General features: G+C 37.2%; 1 long non-coding RNA gene across 1 annotated transcript; it reads left to right on the top strand.

The window, feature by feature from the left end:
• The first annotated feature begins 11,363 nt into the window (after nucleotides 1–11,363).
• LOC131880462 (uncharacterized) lies at nucleotides 11,364–12,281 on the top strand. Its single transcript, XR_009373263.1, has 3 exons — nucleotides 11,364–11,626; nucleotides 12,033–12,054; nucleotides 12,115–12,281. It is a non-coding gene; the product is annotated as an uncharacterized LOC131880462 (long non-coding RNA).
• Nucleotides 12,282–13,004: the final 723 nt, after the last annotated feature.

Below are 13,004 nucleotides of genomic sequence, written 5' to 3' on the forward strand. Positions count from 1 at the left end.
ATGATTTTTTCAGCTTTGCTCTCAATTTTGCTCCCTTTTCTCCAGGTATCTCCTCAACCTTAATCTGAACATTGTAAATGAGCTCGACAGATTTGGTTAGAGGCAATCTTTTGGTTTCCAGCTGTGCAAAAGAGAGAGATGCTCATTTGGAAATATGGTCCCCTGGATATCCAGGATTTGAATATAAGAGCACGTTTTGAGTAATACGCTCAGCGCGCATTTTCAGAGAAGATGGAACACGCAGGCAGAACGCCAAAGCTGTCGAAAGGCAACGTGGGTCGTGTAACTATGAGTTCGGTGTGGCTGTTATTTTCTGCCAGATTTTTTATATCATATGAGTGTATTACGAGGAGGCCAGGATCCAAGTATAGATCCACTCTCCCGACTTAAATTCACTCCTCCGATGTGTTGTCACATATAGTTGCATTGTGCGTATATATCTGAGACTCGTACTTCCACTGGCAACCGAAACAGACTTGGTGAGTGTTGTTTCAATATGGAAAGACGCATACAGAATCAAAGTAAACGAATTGTCAACTTTTGTCGCGCCTCTGCCATTGTAATAGATGTTAGTCTATTTAACGTTGCAAACAAATTTCATGACGTCATAATGAGAGCGATGCATGGTGGTGTCAAATTCTGTTTTTGTTCTGAAGAGCGCTTAAATCCTGTCATCTATTTTCTTTTATGGCTAAATTATTGTGACCCACAGTAGCTGACTCTCTTGATAATTAATTATCCCGCAGGCGAAAGGGCAATAAAATAGAGAAATGGTCACTTTTCATAGCTGTCTTTTTTCTAATATCTGGATTTTGTAAAGTAAGCATTCATACCTTATAAAGCATCTAAAGTCTTACGCTCTGGAAAGATAACGTCGAGGAGCAAAGGAACTCATCTTAAATCTGGACTATTACTTGGACAACGAGATACTAAAAAGTTAACGGTTGGGTAAAACATTAGGGTTTTTCCTCAGCATCATTTCGATCGTAAATAATCTTCATCGGTTCTCTTCTTGAATTGGTGCGTATCTTCTTTTGCCCCAAAGTGTTGTGAATTATGACATCCTGCCTCCACTGGCGTACTCCCTTGATTGCGTTGTTCTTTCATGCACAATCATATAAGGAAGATGGTCAACCATAGGCCAGAAATCGGTAATTTTCATGTTTTGATCACTTTCCACCCTTAGAGCGTTAGGGACTGCTTAAATGACGAGAGTTCCATCTCGCACACAGAAACGTTGCCGCATCTCCAACCCAATACTGTTAAGTACGTACGCTTTTTACTCACTCCGTTTCTCTGCTGAGTATTCGATTATGCTACATTGAATATACGTACGGTACGTAAACCGTACGTCCTACGTGATTCTTTGTACTATTTGCAAATGAAGCGTACGAATAGCGGGGTTGGGTTGGCTCTGTTGATTCATTCAGTCCTCTGGAATAACGTAGTCGTATCTGTTTGTATAAGAATTCGTGTTCCGAAATGCATCGGATCCGCAGTTGAATAAATAGATAATCTCGAATTGGTACTCTCAAATCGTTACAGTCTAATTTAAAGAAGTCATCTCTCAGGAATCATATTACTAGACATTTTCATTTAGTCAAACTAGTAGTTCCACTCACTTTAACGAAAAAACTGAATAAGTAATAAATACAAATTCTAATATAACACAAATGAGTCTTTCCTAACATTTCGAAAGTAATACTTTTTACAATGGAAAAGCAAGTTTATTTATTGTTCAGTCCCTAAGAATCACTTTATACAATCATTTTGGTATGTCATGTATAATAGATCCTTTGGCAAAATTAATCTTGCTTTTTTAAGGACACTATTTCATTTCATTTTTGTCAATGTTGGTCTAAAAAAATTTGTTGAAATTAAAAAAGGCTCAAATATTTTGTTTCCATTTAATGTGTGTTATTAATGACATTTTGTACCATTGTATATTTTAGGATTGACATAGAGGTTAGATTTAGTTTCCTGCTGAGTCTTGCTGCCAATTGTGTAACATTGAGTGACAATTAATTTTGTTGATGTTTTTCTTCAGTCATTGTCATTTTGGGACTTTTGTCACTTCACAAAATGTCTATCTTGAGGAATGTTTGAGTTCGCTCTCACATCAGCAACTTGTGCTCCGCGACAGTATTTTCAATGATTTTGCAACATCTTCTTAGTTGGATACCATTCCCATCAGTCGGTATGGTTCAATTTCCCTGCTCTATTGTGTAAACAAGAATCTTCTTTGATCTATCACTGTTTTGTTTTTCTCTCCATTGATTTTTGTCCTACTTTGCTCTCAATTTTGCCATTCTTTTTTTTTTTCTCCAGGTATCTCCTCAACCTTAATCTGAACATTTGTATAGCTCGACTAGATTGGTTATGATGGCTAATCTTGTTGGTTTCCACTGTGTATAATACTTTGATGTGAGGAGAGGCATTCGTTGCAGAAAGACAAGATCAGTTTCATTTTTGCTTGTTCGAAGTAATCTTTTGTTTTTTCTTTAATTGGCACATGAATCCTCTGTATATGTTGACTCACAATTCTTCATCAACATCAAGTTTTTTTGAGTAAATAACCGCAGGGAGATGGGAATAGTGGTATGGTGGGGTAGTTAGTTCTTTCCATGTGCAATTTGTCGTGAGTGTATAGTTCTTGCAGACGACTAAAACCGCTAGATATCAGGTGATTTCACAAACAGGGAAGAGTTTCGCGGAGCCGTCTCTGCTAGCTTGTGCCTAGGGATAGAGCCAGGCAAGTAAGGGGCACATTTTTGAATTGAATACTTTCAAGATTATTCCCAAGCCTTGAGCATGTAGTCCCGCTTGAATTCTTGTAAAGCATTAACTGTCAGATAGATATTGCTGTCTATAATAGGTTGGCCATTCAGTGTCGAGATAGAGCTAGTTGTATAAGTCTTTGCAATGCACAGCATCTGGTTCTCAAAAAGTGCATGCAATCATATTGGACTGAGAGATTTCTTTGTTCGAGTTCCAATGAATGCACATTTGGTCTAACATATCTGTTCTGCACATCAGTTAGTTCTCATTCTATGAGCAGTCCCATAGATGTATACTTTCCAGTCTGCTTGTCATGTTTGCAAATGATATCGTTTGTGCATTCATTCCAAATACTTTGCCTCAAAAGATGACCCATCAGGATGTTTATTCAAGGTTTATACTTCAAATAATTCTCTTCAGTCTCTGTTGGTTGTTCACTTTGCATTGGGATTTGTTCTGTGTAGAAAGATTTTGGCACATTTCTTCTTCCTAACAGCATCAGAGCGTGGGACATTGGTTTGGAAGTAAATCTCAAAGTTCCAATTTGCTTGATTTTGATTTTCTTTGTTCTTTTAGAATTTTGTTTCTGCTCATGTGCTTTTCTTGATCTCAGATAAAGCTTGCAAAATGACCATTGTGGGCTCAGCATTTTTTTGTTGCACTCATCTAGCTATAAAAGGATTCTTGTTGCAGTGACATTTTGCATTAGATTTTTTGTTGATCAATGAATCTTTAAAGCGGATGTGCGTTCGTCCCTTCGTTCACGTTCTTTCTTAGCCATATTTTGCTTGGGTTATGACGTTTTGGTAGGTTCCATTTTCCCAGTTGAGTGCACAAATCGTAGTGGTTTCATACTGCATTTATAGAGTTTGGGCTCATTATATGTTTTTGTTTATGATTGGCTTAATTTGGGGCAGAACCCTTATTTTATAATAATTGACATAGAACAAAAGTAAATATTTATTATTAAAATATTCTTCAAAAAGACAAATTTTGGTTGGATTCCCATAAACAAACATATATTTTAAAAATATTTTCTATTATTTGAACATAAAATATAATTTCCTGTCTCTAGTCATGAACTCATGAGTATTTTGGTATTATTGGCTTTGTGGTTAATAATGCTAATGCTTGATGATAAATCTTTATAGAACGCTTGGAGAGACGTTCAGTAAGTGGATATGCCTCTTATTGTGGGGATATGCTTCTCTCTGAAACCTATCTCTAGAGAGACGTTTCAGTTTGTGTTACCTCTTTCTAATTGATAGTTGCTTTTGATACATGAAGATGGAATTCAATTGAGCATTTTCCTCTCAGTCGCGCACTCGGCATTGATCTATGGAGGAATAAATTGTCAATAGCTCTTATGCATAAACTTTTCGACTGGAGGACGTTGTCGACTTTGCCTATTCCGAGTAGCTATATTATCTCACTCCATGTGTCTCATGGTGTAAGCTCCCATGGCGTTCGCGTGATTTTATCGTTGGTAATGTATATTTGTATACCTTGACGCACTTATATGAATTGCTGGTCTAATATGTTCTAATGTTGGTCTATGCCCCAAAGGTTTGTGGCTAGATTCGTGTCATCTCACTCATTATTTAATGTCTCCCATATAGTTAATATTTCTAAAAATAAGATATGTCTCTTATATAATGAAACCCTACCAATTATATCGATTTATTATATTGGTTTGATCAATGCCCTGTGATAGTCAGAACTATTTGAACGGCTCATTTTCCAAAAACTTGGAATCAGAATTGCCTTTATTTTATCCCGTTATTAAGTGCCTTTGTGTCATATCCATACGGTCATCCAGTTGTACTATTTTACTCGTTTTTTTTTTTAAAGTGCCAAATAATCTAAAGTGATGGCTAGTTTTGTTCATGTGTTTTGATACACGGACTCAACATTCGTATGTTGTATTCTTGCCTACTATATGATCGTCTCTAAACTTTTTCTAATAACTCCGCTCTTTAAATGCTCAATTCATGACAGATTTGTTGATCCTGGTGTAACAGGAGTACTAGACTTGTTTAATGAAGGGATGGCTTGTCACCTTTTCGCCTAGAAGCAATATGAAGCCGACACTTATTAAGCTGGAAGTCGCTCATATATGCTAGTTCAACCTGAAAGAATACTATTTCGCCAGATCAATCCACAATCGGCATCATTCATGAGATTAAATGAACATTGGCTAGATTCACTCCAGTATCACTTTGTCTTCCTGTATACTTAAATCAAGACTCTCGACAAGAATACGGTAACTTTTTGTGATCTAACCAACCCTCCCTCTGCTCCAAGTTAGCCCTAACTTGTAGTGATAGTTATTTGAATGTCTCAATTATTTTGGGCAAAGCTATTTGTAACAAATATATATGTTTTCCGTAAATTAATTCTTGTAACCTGATTCGAGTATTTTTCTTTCACATAGGCATGTATATACTTAATATATATGAGCTTTTGCATGTCTGATGTACTAATTATTTGAGAAAATATCCTGTAAATGTTTCTGTTGATTATAGGAAGTAGTCTTATATACTAATCGATCTGTCAATTATTTTTTTTGCTAAAAATATATATGTTTGTATACAAATTGTTTTCATTCGATTATGATCAAATTTTTAAGTGATTTTAGTGCATTGTGGCCTTTTTTTTTATGATGCAACTATGGAATCTCACTCTGCATTGCCGTCAAACCTATGATAAGTAGGTCGATCTTTGTAGCTCTGTTAGCTACATATTGTTCCTAAATTTTTTCATATGCTTTCTATAATGATATGATAGTTATCCTTCTTATATTGGTGACATTTTTTTGATGCTTTTGCCTGAAACCGAATTTGAATTGTGATGTTCCAATTCATAAATGTAAAATATAGTGAAGCTGGATTCTGTGGTTGCTTTGGATATTCGGCGCACTTCCTAATATATCCTGCTATTTGTTATGTTAAACTTCCAACGTAATATTATTACTCCTACTTCAATTGGCTAACCCATCCATTTTTTCCCTCTCCCACCATTATGTCTAGTTGTTTATTTTTTAACAGGTGGTTTTTAATTATAATTAATCGTATTGTCCTATGTCCCGTACTATTCATAAGTCCATCATATTTATCATATCACTTGTTTTGCCTATCCATTATCCCATCTTTTCTTTATTTGGCAATGTAAGTTCTCCAACTAATTGATAATATGATTATTACGTTTGATTTTCTTTTATATAGATTAGTCCCCTTGCCATGTTCCCATGGGAGAATTTTTGACTCAAGTAGTGCGATAGTAAAATAGTCAGTCCGCTTTAATTCTTGATTGGAACGGTTCCACGTAAAAATGTCAGATTCTCTGATTTTCAAGAACCTGCTAACATACATTATTGGGTCAATGATCCTTGCAGGAAATACGATATGACTAACACTTTATGCCATGAACATAAGATCATTTGACATTGAATTTTTATTTCTACATGCCTTTTTATGTCGAGGAAATTGTCACTAGAAAATTGGTTTGCATTAATCAGTATCAAGAACTAATAAAGATATGGACAAAGAATCAACGACGAAAACAAGAGTATGACAGTCTAATGCTTGTGATCAATTATGTTGTAGAAATTGTCAAATCAATGTAACACTATAAGTGTGCGGCATTTAACACTAGGAATGGAAAACTAAGATGATCCGGTTTGAGGATTTGATTAGATCGTAGTGTTGAGGCGATTTCTTTCGCATATTAGCCTTTTCGTTCAATTTACTACAATATACTTTGACTCAAATCTTGCCGACTCGCTCCCAGCACTGTTCAATCCCTCATCACCTGGATTTCAATATCGTTTTCATTCTGTAGTGTAGTAAGCCGCCTTCATCCTTTTTCCGTTCTTGAACTGCTTGGTTATATCCGATGCTCACTGATACCATTCGCTTTTCGAATTAGGTCGACACTTATTTGAGTGACTGGGTAATAGGAGTTCTCGACTTTTTTGTTTGTTTTCTCCTAGGTTTGATCCCTGTTAGCCGAGTCCAAGCATCTTTGTGGTGTTCAAATTACCAGATGAGTCTGTTGCTTTACATAAACATTCAATGGGCGATAATAAAGTAATAGGGATGAGGATTTGCGAGAAAAATGGCTAAGAGTCGAATTGTTTCGATTTAAATTGGCTCATTGTCCACAACAAAAGTAACATAAACTTGGCTATTCGTCGAGGGTTACTTTGAGGTTTGCTCATTTCCATTACAGTTATAAATGTCACAGGATGAGTAAATGATCAATGCTGACAATCAAAATCTTATCGTCTTGTATCAAGTAAGAGAACCCCCACGATCTATTTTTAGCCATTTCAAGTGGATTTTTGTCACTTGGTTTCGTTCGTTTGGCAGCTTTCAGTTTTGAGGAGCATGACGTAGCACAAAAAAACCACAGTCAACCATACGGAGGGGAAAAAGTGGCCTCTCTCTCCTCTTTCGCTCTTCAATCAGAACCTAGGAAATTTTTCATAAAGCACTTTTGTGAGCAAATGCTTTTAATTAAGCAAGCCTCACTTGATCCGACTTAAAGGCATATTGCACCGGGAGAAAAAGAAGAATGTTAAAGGAATGCGCCTTTTGGCGTCTCAGGATGTTGATACGAGAAGAATGACGTTGGGATACGAAGCGTTTCCTCCAAGTGACCCAAAAAGTGCAATTTGTATCAATGGGAATCAAACCTTAATGGGGGGTGTCTTGAATAACCAGATTCGTATATGTACCCGTGGGTTCATGTGTACTGTATCCTGATATGTATCTGCTTTGCACTTCAAAGTAGCATGAAGCAGACTGAATGACCTACGAGCAATGGAGATGTTCTGTGTAACAATTCACCTTTAAAACCTAAGTATCTCAAACGGTGAAACAATCTGTACATACTTTGAATAATGGCTACGAAAATGACCTCTCTACTAGCTAATAGCCAGATAATAACACCAATGACAATGTTCTCTTGTCTTAAAAAGAACAAGTAGATTACGATAGTGTTTTTTCTTTTGAAAAAACTTAGAAATGGTGACTAATGACCATTTTTAAAACTTCTGAACTGTTTTTTTTTTCATTCTGGGTTTTAGTGTTCATTGCGAAATGCTGAATGATTTTATTTGGACAGCAGGTAGCGATCGATCATCTTTGGAGAAAGTTTGTTCAAGTTTAATTCAATATCCATATGGCAATATTGCTATATATACAGCCATTCAATCTGCTAGGCTCAAAAACTGAACGATTGAAGAGAAATCATAAAATCTGTTTTTTCAAAACCTATGTGATGGGGCAAAAACGAACGAATCAATTAGCTGGTTAAATGGTTTTCTTGTATGTATTGTTTATAGGTATTTTTGCCAAAGTAAATCAAGCAATTTGTTTTCTTCCCATTTAAGAAGCATACTAAACATGTTTTTGACTACCCCGACTTGATCTTTTTTGGCAAATATCTTTGAAAATGCAAATTTGTTTATACAATGACATTGCTTCAAATTAAGAAAGTTTGCAGGAATTTTCTATCATTCGTGTCGTTTTTCATGTTTGAGTATGTTTCCTTTGGTGATGATAATCATGTCGGTTTAGAAACTTTCGAAATCAATCCTGACATTTCACTGTCAGCCGTAGTTACCAAAAGCAAATTGTCGCATAAATTAATTGCTAGTGCTCTTTCTCATAATTGGAAATCTGAAACAAATGAGGACTTCTTTTGTTTGCAGCATACTTATTTTTTACCTTCAGTGTTTCTATCGTGTAGGTTTTGAAGGTATGGTAAAATTCAGCTTCCATGACTAAATTTTCTTGAATTTCACTGTTTCAATTGGTCAATTGGTACTTGTTTTCAACGAATATTTCGTAGTGAATGAATTGAATTGCGATTTTCTTTCCAATCCAGATATTGGAATAACTAAAACCTGCAATGGATTTAAAAAAAAAAGAGAGCAATAGTGTTTGCATTTCTTGGGCATGGGCTTGCCCTCCAAGACGCACAGCCATACTGGCCTCTTTGTAATTGACCCGCCACTTTTTGTCACACTGAGCTTGACTCTTAGATGGCCGAACAATATGACGTAGATGGAGCGCTATAACGGCCAGATTATCGTGATTTATTTTCATCTTGAAGCAACCCATTCGTTGTACCTGCAAGGGATAAGCGAGGATTTGTCAACGGATTGCATGCAACTTTAATGGTTCTCACCTGAAAAGAAAGCTAAACTTAGCGTGACCAACGAACGATTTTGGGTCTCGCTCAATTCAAAGTAGGGCAGCCCGTGGATTAGATCTTCATAAACGTAATCCAACGGTAAGCGTCACGTCAGTGAGTCATCATGGGTGCCAAAGTCGCAAGTTTTCTCGGTCATAATGGATTATCATCTTTATAAAGCTGCCATGTGCTTCATTGAACAGGAAACCGTAACAATTGGTTCACGCATTGTGCCAAAATTAAGGGAATTTCGAGGAAAATGATCTGTTGCCAGTAATGTTCGTCGGACCCCTACTGTGACATTTCACTTCTCAAGCGTTTTCTTCCAATTTGTCAAAAGATTGAAAGCAAAAGAATGGAAAGAACATTACATTGGGAATGCTTGTCAGTCCTGATCCGCCAGACGGTGATACTTTCTCATTTCTGTCGCTATCGGATTTGCCGCCCCAACAAGCATGAACTACCAAGGCAGATAATTAATACTTAGACATATGCCATTTTAATTCTCTAAAGCTTTACCATCCAATAAGTGTTCCAGTTTTTTATGTTGGATAGCATATGCCAACCAGGGAATTATTGATTTTCTATTGAAAAAAATTAAAAACCCTACCCTTCAATAGTGAATTGCGAAATAATTGGGTGCTGGAATCATGGCGTCAATATAGAACATTCATTAGTACTTGCTGAAAATGATGAAAAGAAAGGAAAAATCGGTGACTCGAACAAGTCAAGATCAATTGACCGGGACATTGGCTATGGTACAGAATCATGATCTTAACAGAAAAACCAGCTAAATCAAGGTTGAACGATGATCCGACAGATATCAATCCATAGATTAACCTCAAGTTCAAGATACCGTTCTTCGACGAGGTAGGGACAGAGTGCCTTTCATTTTGCACTAAACCGCTCAAAGTCCCTCAGAGAGTTAATACCAAGGGTTTTTTTCAGTCACATATTTGGGATCGTCAAAATGAGAAAATTGCACACATCGAATATCGGCCCTAGTTGATTATGTGTAATCCTTTCAAAGTGGTGCTTAGCCACGAGACTAATTTTCCAGAAAACACAAACATTTAGTGTTATGGGAGTTTGCAAGCGAACAACGTCGAACATGAGGTAACCCATATGGTATTGGGTTCCTTTTCAACTTTAGTCCAGGTGGAAGTTCAGCTTCCATTTCCATCCATTTTGAAGCGCGTATTATGTTCAATTCACTGATCTTTTGAAGATCAACGTGTACGAGCAATATACCCTACTGGCCTTGGGAGATGAGGGCCACCCCTCTTTCAGGCTGGGGGTAATGTCCAAAATGCGTTAAGATGCAAATCCGATGCAATCGCTCAAAACAGTACCAGAAGGCTTTTGGCCGGGAACACATAGTGGGAAAGAGTTGTTGATTTGATCACCTGCCAAAAAAGTGCTTTGAGACCATACGAAATTTTCGTTTCTTTGAATGAAATATGCAAATTTAACTGTTACACATTTAGACGCAGATACTGCATACAATTTGCCCTTTATAAAGCTGTGCACATAAACATGCCTCAGAAATAATTTAGCAGACAGATAACAGTTTTCAAATGGTTTTGATAAACGTTCAAATTTGTGTACATATGCCCAGGGTGTGTAGCTTTATCTAGTATGAGTCATGACCTGTATCAGTTTACGCCCTAAATTTTGTTGGTGAAATAAAAATTGGGTTCTGAGCAATGAACTCTTGTTTCTCAAGCATCTTCATTGTACAATTTGCTTTCCTCAAATAATCGCAGGGAGCATGTAGGTGTCGATCCAGTAGCAGGATTTAAGTCAGACTTGGACCACTTTCTGACTAAAAAATCCCAATCAACCCTGCATTCAAGGACTAATTCGTTGGTGGATCAGACATGATTGAATTGAAAGGTAGGTAAGCTTTTTAACTCTTTCATTTTGTTCTGCTTGGGATTCATTCCAGGTAGCGGTAAAGAAGTTTAAAAAAGTGGAGCATTGGGGGAGGGGCCTTAGTTTCGACATTGCTCAAGATTTGGCTCGGTCATTGTGTCCGGCTCAATGTGTTGGAATGCGACTTGATGTCTCTCATAGGAGTAACTTTTCATATCAGGGTAAACATTCCAAAGTTTGATACCCTTTGAATCAAATTTTCAGCCCTTAATTACATCACCATAAATTTCTACCACGGTATGTGACAGAAATAACGCTACTCTTCGGTTTCTTAAGTCTCGCACTTCTACCCTGCCTTAACCTGCTGAAACAGGCAGCAAAAATGTTGGTGGGGAAAATCGTCCGAACGCGATGTAGGCGGTATCACCTGCTATATCCCGTGCTTTGGCTCATCAGGGAGGGTTTTCAACGGTACGATACTTGATCAATCCAGCGGCCAAACTGTGGTCAGATTGTGAGGAATCGCACTTTCAATGAAAATTTACCCAATTGAAAGGCAGTCGGAAAAAATCTGAGAACTCGAAGTGAACAAGTTAGTTGTTGCTCGAGGAAGAATTCGTTGTGGTTACAGAGATGGCGTTACTCCAATCAAAACTTAAGAGTATGAGCAAAATGGTGCTTCTATTGACAATGATTTTGTTGCAATTGGCAAGATCGAACTCGACGCCAACCTTGCCTGATATGGAACGACTCAATCGAACTGGGAAGCTCCGTAAGTTTGATCCTTTGCCGGACATAATACCAAAATAATGCAATGCACGAATTGTTTCTTTGAGTGGACCATGGTTTATTGGCTTATTTGATCATCATATGATCGATCGTGGCAATCCTTGAATTGACAGCTAGCTAGGAATTATTCAATCCATTTCAAGTGTTTAATTACTTTCGTAAACATCTGATATTATTCTCTTCAGAGAGAATAGAGTAACGCTCTGAGAGGAAAAGGAATTTGATAGAGAAAGAAAAAGAAAAAGGACACCAGAGTGGTGACTAATTTTGAGTCTGACGTACAAGCATGCAATTGCAAGCTTGTTATCGAATGAAATAATCGGCAGGATTTACAAATGAAACGATAAACCAGAGCGTTCTTTTACTTGATGTATTGCTTTCATTTTCAGTGCCAATCTTTTCCGTTGTAAGGTATGTTCAAACTTTGCAGATTGGAAATTAGTGCAAATCAAGACCAAGAAGGTTTTCCAGATTTCAAAATGATCCATGCACTGGAAACGATGGCAAAATCGGAACTTGCTACACAACTGACGAGTGCTCCACCAAAGGAGGGATTCGCTCTGGTGTCTGCGCTTTGGGGTTTGGACAATGTTGTGTATGTAAGTATGTTCGTGTTGCTTCATTTCTTAGCTAAAGTTATTTTGCAATGGCAAATGGGAAGGGCTTAGATGCCGACGATAATTTAAAGCCAAGAGAGACGTATTTCAAAAGCTAGTCGTTTGATTGTTCTAAACGCCAACAGACAAGTAATATTGGCCTATAAACGTCATTTAGTTAGTTGATTAATTAGTTGATGTTTGCATATTTTGTTTAGCCAATATATTGCAAAGTTCAGATGCCTCAACGTCCGTTCACTTTGTCACTAACCATATTTTTCGCACTTTTAATGGCTATGCAGAATGCTGGGGCGAGTACAGCCTTTACATTTTCCAATTTTTGTAAAGGATGACTCGAGTCCTTTGTTGGAGTCAAAACCGGCCAAAAACTTATTACCATTTTTGAAAACTAAATTAGGCTAATGCAATCATTTTTAAGGGCTCTTATCATATATGGTGAATCTATGTATTGACGGATATAGACGAAATACAATTTTTCATGTCATTGTTTACATCACAGGATAAAGAGAGCTCTCATATTAAGAGATACTAAAAAAGTTGGGACTGTACAGTATTCAGAGATGGTACGAAAGGTATCTGATACTGTACGTCTTCAAAATAATCCATGAGCTTTGTCCCAACCAAGGATTTAGGGTCAATTCTAGTGACCGCAGAGGCTTAATGTGCGTTTCGAGAGCACCTTCAAGCCCTCGAGAATCCAGGCTAGTTACAANCTTCTCTTCTTTCTCGGGCTCCTTCATTATT

Source organism: Tigriopus californicus, chromosome 5 (genome assembly GCF_007210705.1).
Source record: "Tigriopus californicus strain San Diego chromosome 5, Tcal_SD_v2.1, whole genome shotgun sequence".
Lineage (NCBI taxonomy): Eukaryota > Metazoa > Arthropoda > Copepoda > Harpacticoida > Harpacticidae > Tigriopus > Tigriopus californicus.